Source organism: Elephas maximus, chromosome 15 (genome assembly GCF_024166365.1).
Source record: "Elephas maximus indicus isolate mEleMax1 chromosome 15, mEleMax1 primary haplotype, whole genome shotgun sequence".
Taxonomy (NCBI): domain Eukaryota; kingdom Metazoa; phylum Chordata; class Mammalia; order Proboscidea; family Elephantidae; genus Elephas; species Elephas maximus.
In genome coordinates, this window is record NC_064833.1 from 63,282,052 (window position 1) to 63,300,376 (window position 18,325).

Sequence of the window (18,325 nt, forward strand, 5' to 3'; positions counted from 1 at the left end):
ATCAATTGAGATGTTTCAACAAACAGATGCAGCACTGGAGGTGCTCACTCGTCTATGTTAAGACATATGGAAGACAGCTTCCTGGCCAACTGACTGGAAAAGATCCATATTTATGCCTATTCACAAAAAAGGTGATCCAACCGAATGTAGAAATTATAGAACAATATCATTAATATCACATGCAAACAAAATTTTGCTGAAGATCATTCAAAAGTGGCCACAGCAGTATATTGACAGGGGACTGCCAGAAATTCAGGCTGGTTTAGAAGAGGATGTGGAACCAGGGATATCACTGCTGATGTCAGATGGATCCTGGCTGAAAGCAGAGAATACCAGAAGGATGTTTACCTGTGTTTTATTGACTGTGCAAAGCCATTCAACTGTGTGGATCATAACAAACTATGGATAACACTGAGAAGAATGGGAATTCCAGAACACTTAATTGTGCTCTTGAGGAACCTTTACATAGATCAAGAGGCAGTTGTTCATACAGAACAAGGGAATACTGATTAGTTTAAAGTCAGGAAAGGTGTGCATCAGGGTTGTATTCTTTCACCATATCTATTTAATCTGTATGGTGAACAAATAATATGAGAAGCTGGACTATATGAAGAAGAACGGGGCATCAGGATTGGAGGAAGACTCATTAGCAACCTGCGTTATGCAGATGAGACAACCTTGATTGCTGAAAGCGAAGAGGACCTGAAGCACTTACTAATGAAGATCAAAGACCACAGCCTGCAGTATGGATTACACCTCAACATAAAGAAAACAAAAATCCTCACAACTGGACCAATGAGCAACATCATGATAAACAGAGAAAAGATTGAAGTTGTCAAGGATTTCATTTGACTTGGATCCACAATCAACAGCCATGGAAGCAGCAGCCAAGAAATCAAAAGACACATTGCATTGGGTAAACCTGCTGCAAAGGACCTCTTCAAACTATTGAAGAGCAAAGATGTCACCCTGAAGCCTAAGGTGCGCCTGACCCAAGCCATGGTATTTTCAATCGTATTATATGCATGTGAAAGCTGGACAATGAATAAGGATGACTGAAGAAGAGTTGACGCTTTTGAATTGCGGTGTTGGCGAAGAATATTGAATATACCATGGACTGCCAAAAGAACTGCCAAATCTGTCTTGGAAGAAGTGCGGCCGGAATGCTCCTTAGAGGCAAGGATGGCAAAACTGCATCTTACATACTTGGGACATGTTGTCAGGAGGGATCAGTCCCTGGAGAAGGACATCATGCTTGGCAGAGTACACGGTCAGCGGAAAAAAGGAAGACCCTCAACAAGGTGGATTGACACAGTGGCTGCAACAATGAGCTCAAGCATAACAACGATTTTAAGGATGGTGCAGGACCGGGCAGTGTTTTGTTGTGTTGTGCATAGGGTCGTTATGAGTCGGAACCGACTCGATGGCACCTAAGAAGAACAACAACATTATGGAAGAGCCATCACTCCAAAGTCTGTTAAACCACTGAGAATGATAGCCTAACCAAGTTGACACATAACATTAACTATCACACTTTACCCCTTGTCAACTTGGCACCTGTACACATCTATGTAAAACATACATAGTCTCTAAAAAAAGATGATTTATAAAGTCATAATTGTGACTAACATGGCACAACTAACATGCATATAACTGAAAACCTGTTAGCTCCATTTATATCTTATGGGATAAGGGAAGGAAGAAAACAAAAATATTTGCTATATATATATATATATACCCTCACCTTTTGTTCTGTCAGTTCGTTGTAATGTGGTGGCTTGTGTATTGCTGTGATGTTGAAAGCTATGCCACTGGTATTTCAAATACCAGCAGGTAGCAGGAGCACCCTGGGTGGACAGGTTTCAGTGGAGCTTCCAGTGTAAGACAGACTAGGAAGAAGAATCTGGTGGTCTACCTCTGAAAAAAATGGCCAGTGAAAACCTTATGAATAACAACATAGCATTGTCTGATATAGTGCTGGGAGATGAGCCCCTCAGGTTGGAAAGCATTCAAAACATGACTGGGAAAGAGCTGCCTTCTCAAAGTAGAGTCGACCTTAATGATGTGGATGAAGTCTAGCTTTTGGAACCTTCATTTGCTGATGTGGCATGACTCAAAACGAGAAGGAACAACTGCAAACATCTATTAATAACTGGAATGTGAGGTGTATGAAGTATGAATCTAGGAAAATTAGAAGTTGTCAAAAATGAAATGGAATGCATAAAGATCAATTTCCTAGGCATTAGTGAATTGAAATGGACTTGTATTGGCCATTTTGAGTCAGAAACTCATATGGTCTACTATGCCAGGAATGACGAATTGAAGAGGAATGGCATCATATTCATCACCAAAAAGAACATTTCAAGATTTATCCTGAAGTACAACACTGTGAAGATAGGATAATATCCGTACACCTACAGGGAATACCACTTAATATGACTATTATTCAAATTTACACACCAACCATTAATGCCAAAGATGAAGAAATTGAAGTTTTTTTAACCAACTTTTGCAGTCTGAAACTGATCAAACATGTGATCAGGATTCATTGATTATCGTTGGTGATTGGAATGTGAAAATTGGAAGCAAAGAAAAAGGATAAGTAGTTGGAAAATATGGCCTTGGTGATAGAAATGACTCCAGAGATCACATGATAGAATTTTGCAAGACCAACAACTTCTTCACTGCAAATATCTTTTTTCAACAGCATAAATGGCAATGATAGACATAGACCTAGCCAGATGGAATACACAGGAATGAAATCAAGTACGCTTATGGAAAAAGACAATGAAAAAAACTCAATATCATCAGTCAGAACAAGGCCAGGGGCTGACTGCAGAACAGACCATTAATTGCTCATATGCAAGTTCAAGTCGAAGGTGAAGAAAATTAGAGCAAGTTCAAAAGAACAAAAATATAACCTTGAGTATAATCCACCTGAGTTTAGAGACCATTTCAGGAATAGATTTGACACATTCAAAATGAATGACCAAAGACTAGATGAGTTGTGGAATGACATCAAGGACATCAAACATGAAGAAAGCAAGAGGTCATTAAAAAGACAGGAAAGAAAGAAAAGACCAAAATATGTGTCAGAAGAGACTCTGAAACTTGCTCTTGAATGTAGAGCAGCTAAAGGAAGAAATTAGGAAGTAAAAGAGCTGAACAGAAGATTTCAAAGGGCAGGTTGAGAAGATAAAGTATTGAAACATACAAAGACCTGGAGATGGAAAACCAAAAGGGAAGAACATGCTCAGTATTTTTCAAGCTGAAAGAACTGAAGAAAAAATTCAAGCCTCGAGTCATAATATTGTGACAGGGAAAATATTGAACAATGCAGGAAGCATCAGAAGAAGGTGGAAGAAATACACAGAGTCACAATATCAGAAAGAATTGGTCGACATTCAACTATTTACGGAAGTAGCATATGATCATGAACCGATGGCACTGAAGGAAGAAGTCAAAGCTGCACTGAAGGGAATGGCAAAAAATAAGACTTCAGGAGTTGTTGGAATACCAACTGAGATGTTCCAACAAATGGATGCAGCACTGGAGGTGCTCACTTGTTAATGCCAAGAAATTTGGAAGACAGCTTCCTGGCCAACCTTTGGAAGAGATCCATATGTGTGCCCATTCCAAAGAGAGGTGATCTAACAGAATGTGGAAATTGTTGAACAATATCATTAATATCACACACAAGTAAAATTTTCTGAAGATCATTCAAAAGCAGTTGCAGCAGTACATCAACGGAAGTTTAAGCCAGATTCAGAAAAGGACATCATTGCTGGAGTTAGATGGATCTTGGCTGAGAGCAGAGAATACCAGAAAGAAGTTTATCTGTGTTTTATTGACTATGCAAACACATTTGACTTTGTGGATCATGACAAATTATGGACAACATTGGGAAGAATGGGAATTCTAGAGCACTTAAGTGGTCATTTGGAACATGTACATAGACCAGGAGCATTTGTTTGAATGCTCATAGCATAGTTTAAAGTTAGGAAACGTGTGTGTCAGGATTGTATTCTTTCACCATACTTACTCAATCTGTGTGCTGAGCAAATAATCCGAGAAGATGGACTATGTAAAGAATATGGCATCAGGATTGAAGGAAGGCTCATTAACAGCCTGCCTTATGCAGATGACACAACCTTCCTTGCTGAAAATGAAGAGGACTTGAAGCACTTACTGATGAAGATCAAAGACCACAGCCTTCAGAGCGGAGTACACCTACACATAAAGAAAACAAAAATCCTCACAACTGGACCATAAGCAACATCATGACAAATGGAGAAAAGGTCAATGTTGTCAAAGATTTCATTTTACTTGGATCTACAATCAAAGCCCATGGGAGCAGTGGTCAGGAAATCAAACAATGCATTGATTGGGCAAATCTGCTGCAAAAGACCTCTTTAAAGTATTGAAAAGCAAATATGTCAAATTAAGAACTAAGGCGCACCTGACCCAAGCTGTGGTATTTTCAATAACCTCTTATGCATGCAAAAGTTGGACAATAAATAAGGAAGACTGAAGAAGAATTGATGCCTTTGAATTATTATGTTGGTGGAGAATGTTGAATATGCCTCTAACTGCCAAAAGAACGAACAAATCTGTGTTGAAAGAAGTACAGCCAGTGTGCTCCTTAGAAGCAAGAATAGCGTGACTTCATCTCATGTACTTTGGACATTTTATCAGAAGGGACCAAACCCTGGGGAAGAACATCTTGTTTGGTAAAGTGGAGGCTCAGTTTAAAAGAGGAAGCCCCTCAAAGGGATGGATTGACACAGTGGCTGCAACTATAGGCTCAAGTATAGCAAAGATTATGAGGATGGTGCAGTTCCAGGTAGCGTTTTGTTCTGTTGTACATAGGGTTGCTGTGAGTTGGAACCAACCTGATGGTACCGAACAACAACAATGTCCCATTTATTATACTCCTAGGGACACCATGACTAAGTAGCCAATGTCCTAAGTCCATAAAAGGCAGACCATTCTGATTAAAGCTTGACTCTGTTGCCTATTATGGTAACCATGCCCACCTTGTCTTTGTTGATTGAGAGCTGCCACTTGGCACCAGCCACCACGGGGTCCAAAAAGCCTCATTGTCATTAGATGTCTTAATTTAGTTAGAGCATCTACCACTGTCAAATCTGACTTATATAAAATAGCAATCACAGCAGTCTTCAAGGGTGTTGGAGCCCACTTCACGTATTTGTTCCTCACGGTTGTAGTAAAACTTTGTCCTCTGGCCACTCCAGGGTGGGTCTGTGGGTTCAACCTGATAAATCCACTCTAAAATGCCAATTTTCCTAACTCTTTGGTTACATTTGTCAGCAGTATACCAGTGCAGCTCTGGCATTTCAACTTGATATAGTGTAAAAAAAATTTTTTTAATCCATGCTTCAGTGAACCAACCAAAATAACAATTAGATCTTTTTCTAACCTCTTTAGCTGAAACACTGAATGAAAAATCTGTGCTTTATAGGACCATATCAATAAACTCGGACTGATACAATTTTATTTTTCTTGCACCATTATCCCACACCCTTAATAGCCATTCCCACACATATTCCCTGGGTCTCTGTATGTATTAGAAAAATCAAGCAGTTCCTTTGAAGTGTAATGTACCTCCTCCTGGGTCACGCTTTGTACTTCACCTTTTAGTGTTCACTGGGACCTAAGTCTAGTTATAGGTCTAGAAACAAAAATGGAAGGTGGGGGGTGCGTCTTGGGGACATTCAGCAATGTCTTGCAAGGTGTCTGCCTCAGGCAACACCTCAGGTACTGCCCCAGGCAACATTTCAAACAAAGACTCTTTAGGTATAGCCGGGTTAATCTCATCACATGGGGGTGGAAGGGATAATAGTTTTACTGAGGAGGGTGGCTTGGCATTCTAAGATTAAGTTATCCCTTCAGATGGGAGTAAGAGGAATGATTCAACAAAATTTAGGGGCTCAATGTCCCCAGCTTCCTAATTATCTGCCCTTATGTCTCCCTCTCAAGTTTCAAGATCTTATTTCTTCCCAATGAATGATCTCACTTTAACTTCAGATGCCATCTGAGGTTGGGAATTCGATTGCCATTGTAATACAGCCACTCTTATGATAAGGCTCAGGGTTTGGTTTTCAGGAATATCAGCTGTTACTACAAGAAATAAGGCTTTCTTTCAGGGCACGAGTGACAACATTCAGTTCTTTTATGTGGTGATTGAGCTGTAAGTCTGAAACCCTGAGCTAATGTCTTTCTTTTAGCACTTTGTCTCATGAAAATAGGCCCAACCAGCCAGGTACCTTATACTTCTCACTCTGACAAAATTGTAAAAAAGTATCATATATGTCCTTCATAAGTATTTGACCCATTGGTGATGATATTTTGCATATTGCTATTACCACTTTATGTCATGAATTGGCAGTGCCCTCTTTACCACTGGAGGCCTTTAAGACTAGCTAGACTTGAGAACCACTTCAGAAAACTCATCGTTACGATTTTGTTCCACTCTCAGTACCAGATGTCTTACGCTAGATTCTGTAGAGGAGCAAAACCAGTGAAATATATATATATAAACAGTGTTATATATATGTGTGTGTATATATATATATATACAACAACAACAACAAAAAAATCCAAACCCACTGTCAATTCAGACTCAGTGACCCCATAGGTTTTCCAAGGCTGTAAATCTCTACCAAAGCAAACTGCCACATCTTTCTCCCACAGAGCTGCTGGTGGTTTCTAACTGCTGAATTTTCAGTTATCCTTCAATCAACTTAACCACTGAACCAAGGAAATGGCTCACATAGTTGTGGAGGCTGGCAAGTCTCAAATCCCTGGGTCAGGCATCAGGCTGGAGACTTCTCCTGACTCACATGATTGCAAGGGCTGAGAAACACAAAATCTGCAGGTCAGTTGAAACGTTACTGGATCATGTACAGAGCTGTGGGAGATGGTAAACCCCAAAATCTGTAGGTCAAGTGGCAGGCTGCTGGCACATGTCTCAAGGACTTGAGATCAGATGATGATGAGTTGGACACAGGATCCAGATGGAGAGTGAACCTTGGTAGAATATCCATTTATATCCTGGAGGCAGGCTACACCCCAAGGAAACTCCCCTTTCAACTGTTTGGCTGCTCATAGCAGATCTCATCATGGAGGTGACCCCTTTACGTCAGATCTCATCTTGAAAGTGATTACATTATATCAAATCTCATCAGGGAGGTGAGTACATTATATTATGAAAAAAGCGGTACTCCAGTGACAAACCTGAGAATCATAGCCTAGCCAAGTTGACACATAACATTAACCATCACAGCAAGTGTTCCATAAGAGCAAGCCCTGATACATTAATGCTTTCCAAGCCTCAGTTGCTGATATGCCGTTAGACAAATCAATGTGCCTGTGGGCAAAGCAAGTAACATGACCAAGCCCAAGTCAATAGGAGGACAACTACAAAGGGTGAGGATACAGTGAGCTGTGATTCACTGGGGGCCAATACTCTTACCATGTACTACGATAATTACATAAAGGAAAACACCTCTGAGGGTATCTGATAAAAAAAAATAAATGTTCACAGGGATGTGGCAGTGGGGGGTGGGCAATAATAAAGGACTACAAAAGTCTGAAGATTCCAGTAATATCCACAATCAACACCCATGGAAGCAGCAGTCAAGAAACTGAACAATGCACTGCAGTGGGCAAATCTGCTGCCAGAGACCTCTGTAATGCTTTAAAAAGCCAAGATGTCAGCTTGAAGACTAAGGAGCACCTGAAACAAGCCATGGTGTTTTCAAATGCCTCATATGCATGTAATGAGATGGATTGACACAGCGGTTACAACAATGGGCTCAAGCATAGCAACGATTGTGAGGATGGCACAGGACTGGGTAGTGTTTCCTTCTGTTGTACATAGAGTCACTATGAGTCGGAACTGACTTGATGGCACCTAATGACAACAACAACTGGGGTTAAAGTTGTTGTACAACCACCCTCTGACACCAGAGGAGAGGTCACTAGTTGAACATCAGGGAAGTCTATTCTCTTCCTATTCAATCTCTTTAATTTTCATCTTCCTTTGACTTAGCATAATTTTAGAATGAATCAAGACTTCCTCTCTACACACTTTTTACTTTATTTTTCCAAAGAAATGTTAACTTCATCACTGTACAAAAAAATGTTGTACCACAAAAATACCATAGAAAAAAATTTCTTCTGAACAATCTGTTAACTCTTTCACTGTGTGAAATTCTGTGTACCTAGTACAACTACTAGCAGGTATTAAGATTCACTTTTCATCAAAGCTTAATGAATATCCTTCCTCCTCTAAAACTTAAAACAGATTTCCTCCTGAATCCTAAAATGTTATTTTCTTCGACAGCAGGAGCTTGCTTAAGCCATTTCTTGCCAATGGACTCTATGCACCGTGGTCCATGTCTGACTGATCTTAGGTCCTCATGGACATTATCCTGGCGAACGTGACAGATGGGAAAGGCCCTGTGGCTTGGCCCACCAATGTCGTTCCTGATAAAGGTTAATGGCATTGGCCACTTTAAATCTTACACAGCAAATTGCTGAGATCTGGGGTTTCCTATCAAGTTTACCACCTATTCCACAGCAATTTTACTATTTACAGAATACAAAAAAGACTAATACTAATGTTAGGAAAGTGTTTTATTTTAAGACGACCGTGAATACTCTTCTACAAAGCAGTTTAGAATTTGTGAACAGTTGTCTTCAGTACTCCCTAAGTAAACTAATAGCTATGAAGCTATTGGTTGCTTCAGAAGTAGTGGTCACTGATAACTTGGGTTCTTGAATTCTTTAATAGGAATAATTATTTGCTGATTATTCAATCTTGGGAGAGCTTGTTCCATTGATGCTGATTCATTTTATGAATAAATCAGAGCTTTGATGCACCATTGCAGTTCTACCCTCTTATCATCTGGATATCTGCTAGTGCTACTCTCAGCTGGAACCTGGGATAAGGAAGATTAAAAACGAAAAAGATATGCAAATGTTAAGGCTCTTTGGGTACAACTGAGACTTTTTGTTTACTGATAATTTAAGGAGTAATAATTAAAAGTTCTTATAACCAGTTCAGTGAGAACATGGGCCAATTTTGGAAACGTCTATGTTTTATACAATTATTTCCTGAGTTGTGTATTCCCTAGGAGTCCCTGGGTGGCACACGTGTTTAAAGTACTCAGCTATTAACCAAATGGTTGGTGGTTCCAATCTACACAGAAGCATCTCATAAGAGAGGCCTGGTGATCTGCTTTCTAAAGGTCACATGTGTGAAAACTCTGTGAAGTGCGGTTCTCTGTGGGGTTGCCATGAGTCAGAATCAACAGGATGGCAACTGGTTATACTCCTGTGTAACTCTAAATCCTCTTCACCTTGAATGTGGAGGCATTTTTATATTGAGGCAGCTCTTTTTGCTGAGTCTCTTCCTCAAGAACTGAGAAACTTACACGCATATTTGGCAGTTTGAGGCAAGGAAGAGAAAGAGCAGACCTAAGAAGATGCTGCATTGTAAAGCACACAAGACAGATAACTTTCCCAGATTCCTCCTTGCCTCCCCACCTCCACCTCCTTTATGAAACACGTGGACATTCTGACTGGCCTCTGCATCCCACTAATTGGACGGAGCAGTGTATTGGCATTCTTATGAAGCATCGATGGTCACTCCAGAAACGGGTTAGAGCTTGTGCAGACAAAGTGCTCAGGAAAGCAAAGCAAAGCAAACAAAACAATATAATGTGCTCACTCTATCTCCCTTAATTGGCATTTATTCCCCATAAGAGGTTGATTTCTGTTTTGACAGGAAGTAATCTAACTCTCTGTATCCTCCCAAGCCATAAAATCAGGGTTGAAATATCTCAGCTTTTCACTCTTCTGAAAGAAACGTATGAAAATTAGTTATTTTCTAATTGCTGCTCTGTAGAATGCCTGAAGCCCGTTAGCTGAGCTGGTTAAAAAAAGGTTAAAGCACAGTGTTAATGAGGGTGCCTTTAGGTTTTTGTTACCACAGCATGAATCCTCAGCCCAGAGTGCGCACCGTTTTCCACAATAGGTGCGGGTGAAAAAGTGCAAGTCTGTCGCCACTAAGCAGTAAGACAACTACAAAAGTTTTTCTTCAGAATTAATGTTAACGAATGTCTCTGTGGAAAAGAGATTTTCTCTTTTCGTGGAATCCAATAAAACGCAAGTTGTATTCACCCCCAATTCTACTACTGAAAAAATAATTTCATAGTAAATGCCATCATTTTTATTAATCTTCTGGTTGGCCAATTGACTCTCTGCATTGTGGTCCATGTTTGACTGACCTTAGGTCTTCACGCACATTCTCCTCAAATGTGATTTAAGCTCAACTAACCTGAAGGTTGGTGGTTAGAACCCATCCAGAGGTGCCACAGACAAAAGGCCTGGAAATCTGCTTCCGTAAAGAGTAAGCCAAGAAAATTCTACGGAGTAGTTCTACTCAGTAACACAAGGGGTTGCCATGAGTCAGAATTGACTTGCTTTTTTTTTTTTCCTTTTAAATAAAATATATAGTACTTGCAATAAGAAATAAGAGATGGAGTTCTTTTTTTACATGTTTTATCAAGGATATCAAAGAGCAATAGACAGAAAATAGTCTTATATGTTATATTTTGCTGTAGTAGAGACCCACATAACATGCTCTAAGAAAGATGATTTTGTAGTAAATCTCATTTTAAAAACACCTCCAGAGTGAAAAAGTTGGTGGTCTCTTTTGCCCCATAGTCACATCCCTTTAAAATCTGGTGCCTGACTACCTTTACTGAACATTTTGACAAAGATTCTATTGAAGAAGCCTGGTCAAAAGGGGGAAAATGGAGAACGGGATTTCAAATTCTCATAGATTCCAGGCTCTCTGGAGCCAAGGGGCTGGAAGAACTGCTGAAATTATTGCCCTGAGATAAACTTTAAAACTTAAACCAAAAATATTCCCTGAAGTCTCCTTAAGACCAAACAATTGTTTAGCTTAATTAGCTAAAAAAAAAAACAAAAAAAAACTGAGGAATCTTTTTTTTTTTTGTAAGTTAGAAAGGTAAAGGTTAGAATACAGTGTCTGATACAAATGTAGGAATCTCCTAAGATATATATTTTTAGATCATTGTAAAATAATAGCTCACACAACATTGCCAGTTCAACATCTTTCACGTGTACAGTTCAGTACATTCATACTACAGCTGGCCATGACACCAGTTACATCAACCAGGCTGTGCAAGCGTCACCAGTAGAGATGGGAAACTTCCAATGTAGTGTTTTTGAAGGCACATTTTCTAGAGGCAGGATTCAGCCTCAATTCTGTTAAATTTATACATTCTTCTGATATCCAAAGAGTCAACTGCAACACATTTTATCATAAGGTGATAAGTTTTTGTTTCATACTAGCTTCCTAAAGACACTTATTGCGCCTTGTTAGTCTCAACAATTACTACATGGTGGCCATTTTCAGGAGAACCAGCTCTCAGATGGGGTGTATGGAGACTTTGTCTCTTGTGATAAAGCACCTCCTGGTTTCAGGCATTTGCACAGATTTCTTCTAAATGTGCAAGCTTAGCAAGGTTTACCTATCAATTAAAAATGTACTTTTGAAGCAATTTTGTTAAGAAATGACTGGTGACTTCTATTTCTGATTGATACCTTCTTTTGCAGAAAATAATTCTGCATTTAGAAAAATTAATACCACCAACCTTGGCTCCTTAGTTATTTCATAGAAATGTTTCTTGGGAAAGAGATCACCCATTTTTTATTTTTTTTGGAAATTCAATCCATAAAATAAAACTTCATTAAAACTAGGGCTACTTTTAATGTCAGTGTGACCCAGTGCAGTATTCCTTGTCATTTCCAGGCAAGACAGGACAAACGATATGGTGTGGCTTTAGAAAGAGCATAGTTCAAGGGGATTCCATCGTGTTGCTGTGTCACACTGGGGCTTTTATTTTAACTCTATCTTCTTTTCTGTTCACGGCAGTGAGTATTTTCTGCTCTGTAAGAACACCGTCGTCTTTTACCAATGATTATCTAATTAAAGTCTGTCCTTGGTTTACTTGCCCTTTTTTTTGCAGGAGCCTCCGCTTCTCTTTTGTATAAGCTCCAGTGCAGAGCATGTGGTAGTTAGAATTTTGATTTCTGAAGTCAGGTACATGCGGGTGCCTACCTGGTGCCACGACTTATTTAATTTCTGATATCTTCATACTACAGGTGGCCATCACCAACATTGTACTTCTTATATTTTTACAGTTATTTGCACTTTAACAAAGTATCACAAAGCATCAAGTAGAATGGGGGTGGGGTGGAAAAGAAGAGCAAGACAAGATGAAAGCTCAGAAATGCAAGTCAGAGCACATGGAGGTATCTGCTTGCAATAAAACTAACCTTGCATATTTCCAGAAAAGTAAGAGGGGTCAAACAAATACATTGTTCACTAAACATATATATATGTTTTTTTAGAAATGTAAAATTATCAAGAAAGCCTTATTATAAAATGTATTTTCCTAAAGCAAGGTGTTCTCTTTGAAACGTAGTATTGAATAGCCACTTCAGAAACAAGTTTTCTACATTCTCTAGTATCTTCTGTGACTCCAGTGTTTTATCTACATTAAGGATTACACACACCACGTAGAAGCGGAGATTGAGCCTCTCAAAGATCCTCAGTAAGAGGTGAGCCTTTGCTGGGTTCACTATATCCCCAGACCTCCACATGCTTATGCTGTTCATCAAGCTAGGTGTTTAGGATACCAGAAAGAATAAATCCCTTTTCTCAAGAGGCTTTTTAACATGTCTTAGATAATAAACAGGTGCAACACAGCATATAGAACAGAGCTCTTTGTATAAAGCAGAGACAGGACAAATGCTTATCCAGTATCTTTTAAATCACCTTTAAATTTATCTTTTTTGAACCAACATGCTTATGTATTTTGGTATTTTCTTACTTTTTCCTAGTTCCCTTTACTTATGCCTCCTTTCTTTTTCTCTTTTCCCATCTGAAATGTTTATGGTCTCAGAAGTAATTACTGCTTGAAGAAAGTTTTCATGGATACTAAATGCTACCTAATGGAAGCCATAAGCAAGGAGTCTGCTAGCATTTAGAGTGGTATAATACATATGCCAGGTTGAATCGAGTGGGAGAGAAGGTTAATCATTCTTTTAAATTGGCAGTGTTGCAAAAAGTGTTGCAGGAGGTGGATTAATATGCTTTTTTGAATCCCTTATGTGCTGTAAAGCTCCTTGATCATAATCACTATGCTCGTGGTTTAGGTTTTGAATTAAAGGTGTCTCCTGTGATTGGCTGGACCAATTCTCTTAATCTCTCTGTTCATATTAGATGATTGTTTTCTCATTTCAGTACATAAAATCTATTTTAGAGGGAATGTTGACTATACCAGACTCTAAGATGGCCACCCAGAAAATGGGAGAATCTCTCTACTGATGGTTAATTGTAATCCTTTTCATTGTGAATATCATCCCCACCCTATGTAATGCAGAAATGCTACGAAAAGTAGAACGTTCTGAGGGGCCTGCGGAGGAGCATGGAGTACTCTCGAGCTGTCAGCTCACTGGCCAAGCAGGCTTTGTCCAGATACCAAAGAACAAAATGTGAAATCGGCACCAATTGGCCTCGGCATTGGACAGGATATTCCTATTTAAATTTGACAACCAGAACATTTTACAATTTGAAATTTTTGTCATCTGGTTTTCTTTAGTTTCTTCTGTGGGGATGAAAGCTTTGAGAAGTCTGGACTTTTGATGGTGATGTTTAACCAGATCAAGTCATCAATCAACAAACATTGACCAAAGCCACCACTTCCGCAGCTGCTGTAGGAAGAACACAAGAGATGTCTCAGGTAGCCGCATTGCTCACAGTGTTTACAATAAAAGCTTTATACTATTTTTTCTAAATGTAACAAGAGCACAGGTAAAGGCGAGGCTTTGATTTGAGTCTGCAGTAAACCAAACATTGGATTTGGACTTCAGTTCCCAGAATTAGTTTGCCTTAAGTACTAATTTTGCCAACCCCATGGAACCAAGTCCTTGCCATCTTTCTATTAATTTGACATTTCATCATGATAGTCTTAGCCTCTTTCAAGCTCCAGTGAGGAAACTAGAGGACATTGGAACATGCCTAGGTTCTATGAGCAAACACAAACTTGTATGACTACAACTAAAGTTGCAGACCAACAGCGGAGAACGCAGTTCTGAATTGGTTAGGTGATGGTTTGAGATGAGTGAGACAGAGAGTTTAAAAAATCAAGTAGAAGAGTTTGAACCTAGTGAAATAACGAATGGAGAGATATTGGAGGTTTTTCAATGTGAGAAGTAGATTGATTTTTTTTTTTTTAATTTGTATACCAGATAAGTTTACAAGGGTAGTGTTATGGATTAAATTGTGCTCCCCCCCCCCGCAACAAATATGTGTTGTAATCCTAAATTCTATATAGCCCCTTTTGGAAATAGAATTTTCATTGTTATGTTAATGAAACCATGTCAGTGTAGGGTGTGTATTACACCTAATCCGCTTTGAGATATAAAAAGGACAGAATAGACACAAAAACAAGCTAACACAAATGGGGGAAAGATGGATGTGATATGGAAATCACTGAGGAATGGAAGAAAGCCAGGGCTAGAGAGGAGAATTTTCCCCCAGAGTGGACAAAGAGAAAGTCTTACCCTAGAACTGGTGCCCTGAATTTGGAATTTTAGCCTCTTAAACTTCAAGAAAATAAATGTCTGTTTGTTAAAACCACCTACTTGTGGTATTTCCATTACAGCCAAAAAAAAAAAAAAAAAAAAAAAAACAAACCCATTGCCATGGAGTCAATAGCAACTCTATAGGACAGAGTAGAACCACCCCATAGGGTTTCCAAGAAGTACCTGGTGGATTTGAACTGCCAGCCTTTTGGTTAGCAGCCATAGCTCTTAACCACTACACCACCGGGTTTCCTTTGTTACAGCACCGCTAGCAAATATGACCGGCAGCTACTGCATGCATGAAGTCCGGAGAGGGCACTAACCCTATAGGATGCTAACCTTAGTGTCTTGAGGGCATACTGTACAGTACTAGAAGTTAAATTAGGAAAGTAAGTGTAATCTGAAGTCATTTTAAATTAAGGATTCACAAAATCTTTCCTTGGATTTGAAAGGTATCTTTATTCAGTTAGCCAATATTTGTTGTGAAACCACTATGTGGCAAGCCCTTCGTTTATGTGCCAGATACAAAGATTAAAAAAGGCCTAGAGGAGCTCAAAAGATAGTGTGAGATATATATATTAAAAAAAATAAAATAAAATCCAATAGAGATATATCATTAAATAAATCATAAAAATTTAATTTTGCAAAACAATGGAGGGAGCAAATAACCCTACTTGGGGATGTGCAAGAGAGCATCAAGAATGAGGAGGTCCTTGAATTGGATCTTGATGGGTGAGAAGGAATTTTCTGGGTGGAGAAAAGTTCAAGTGCATGCCAGGCAGAAGGAATAGCCTGGAAGCGAAAACTAACATGGCAAGTTTAGGGAGTCACAAAATAATTTATTATTATTATTTTGACCACAGCATAGGGTATATGGTGCCAAACCGTAGAAAATAAAGTGTAAAAAGTAGGTTGGAATAGAATGATGAAGTGTCTTGTATTTCCTGTGAAGAAAAATTAAAAACTCATTGCTATCGAGTGGATTCCAACTCATGGCAACCCTACAGGGCAGAGTAGAACTGCCCCATAGTGTTTCCAAGGAGCAGCTGGTAGGTTTGAACTGCCAACCTTTTGATTAGCAGCTGAGCTCTTAACTACTGAGCCACCAGGACACCTGTGAAGAAGAGTGGGTACTTTTCCATAAAATGAGTTTTTTGTGAATGTTTTAAAATACAGCTGCTAAGGCCAGATAAGAAAGGACCCTGAAGTAGAATTGTACTGAGCACATGGCTTACTGGTAAAAATTTCTGTATTTTGTTTTCCAGGCTAGATACTGCTACAGTTCTTTAATATTTCTTTCCCCATGAAGGACCATCTGGTGAAAATGTGTGACCTTTCTTATCCTGGGAAATTTTACCTTAACTTTTCTTCTATTTAAAATGCAAAATCAAAACCATTATGGAGTTGTTTTTTGGATGCTTGGAGTATCTGCTCATATTCTTTCTTTGTCATGATGGACCTAATAGGGAAATTTCTTATAATTTTGAAAAGTAGACTTAGTGCTCTCTTAGGGTGGTTATTCTCATATATGGGTCCATGTATGAAAATTTTAGTCTCAATGAATGAAAATCACCTGAGGGAATAGTTAAAATTAATCTCTACAGATTTTGCTTCAACAAATATAAGGATTTTCCCAGAAATATGTGTTTCAGATAGGATATCTAGGTGATTATAGTAGGCAGCTAGAATTAGAAACCATAGTCCTATGTTTTTCCAGAAACGCAGAAGGACCATAGATACCATAGATGGTGGTTTGGATAGGATTTCTGGTAAGTTAAATTCTACAAGTGGATTAAATATTTGGAGCTCACAAGGAAGTTCAGGATTCCAGCTAAAGTTATTTTCATTTATTCATTCACTCTTTCACTTACTCAACAAGCATTTTTGAAAGTCTAATATATTCCAGACATGTTACTAAATTACAGTCACATAGATAGGAATATGGCATCATCTCTGATATCATATATAAGTGACGGGCAAAAAGAGAATATTAATTGAGTGTGGTAAGTTATGTATATGTTTTGTATAGGCATAAGCAATAGGAGTCCATAGTAAGCACAGAGAACAGGTAAAGACTATTGAAAACTCTTTTTAAGATCTCATTTACCTCAAAACTTGAATTATTAGCTACACGCTATATGTAGCTAACGACCAAATCTATATCTTCCTCCAACTTTTTTTCTTCTGCTCTCCAGATTAAAATTAAAAGTGCCTACCAAGTATTTCCTTTTGGATTCTCCCAGGCACCTCAAAGAGAATGTACAAAAAGATCAAACCCATTTCCTCTCAAACCAATTATTCATCAAGTGTTTCCTATTCCAGTAAATGGTATGATTTTAACCTAAAGGTTATTATTACCCATGACATTCCAAAAACGATGTTTCTAGTTTGCTTCAATATACTGAAGTACCTAGTCTCAGAATTCCATAAGAACCTAGGTGTCTTACTTTTCTGATATCATTAACAAAGCAACCGAGTAACCCACACTACTGTTAAATTCACCTTGGGTAGAGCAAATTCATCATTTTAGGAAAATTGAAGCCATATCCAGAGGCTTAATCAGATCATCATATTTTCAATTATATTCTGGAGAGGGTATATTTTTAAAGAAACTTTCTTTTCTTGAAAGAAAAGATTCTCTTTTTTTTTGAGTATTATCTCTACTGGGGGGTTTGGCGCCAAAGGACAGACCCAGGTAAGGTCCCCATTGTTAACATCTGTATTCTATCTCTTGGTTTGGGGTCTTTTTTCATTCTTACTGCTTTCATGTAGTTTCTTCTTTTTCTTCTCCAGCCTAAGATTGTCCTGCTCTGCTCCTTAGCTTTTTCCCAAAGTCTCCCAACACCACTTGGTGTAGCCTGGTAATCCTACCCAGTGGTGCGAAGGACTGGTAAAAAATAGAGCTACTCATAATGGATATGTTCTTTAGAGAATATCTCTTTGCAAGTAAATATTTCTTTTCTTTGAAAAGTATTCCTTCTTTCCCTTTATAGATCTTAAAAGAAAAAAAAAAAAATCCATGAGGCCTGTCACTTAAACCTGCTCCTGGGACAGATTGCAAACTATAAAAGCTCTAGGAGGAAATTTGAAATACAAGTTAATGTGAAAAAAGACACAAAGCAAGTGACAGAAAGCTCTAAGGGTTTGGGCGTTCAGTGAAACACCCCAAAGACTGCCTCTTTTTAGCATGTCTTTTCATCTGAGAACTCAAACTGTGTCTCTCACTAAAGACCAGATTTTGAAAGACATTGCAGTGCTTACTGGTTTGGGCTAAAAAAATGTGGGCCCTACCACAATATCGTGGTGATTTTAATCGTGGCTGAAAAGAGCTTAGACAAAGAAAAACAGTGCTCCATGCATAATAAGAAGACAAGTTACTGTTGCCAGCCAAATTCTTTGTAAGCTACAAGGAATAGTTTTATACGAGGAGACTTTAAAAGTCATGTCTCTATTTAAGAGTTTTCCCCTTCTGCTACCTTTGGCAAATTTTAAAAGTGAAACAGACAATCAAAGTTGTACAGGGTAGGAAAAATCCCTACATGTTTAAAAAAAAAAAAAACTTGATCGTCCAAAAAACAGTTGTTCACGTGTCTTCTGGACTTTGGTCCAAAGCAAA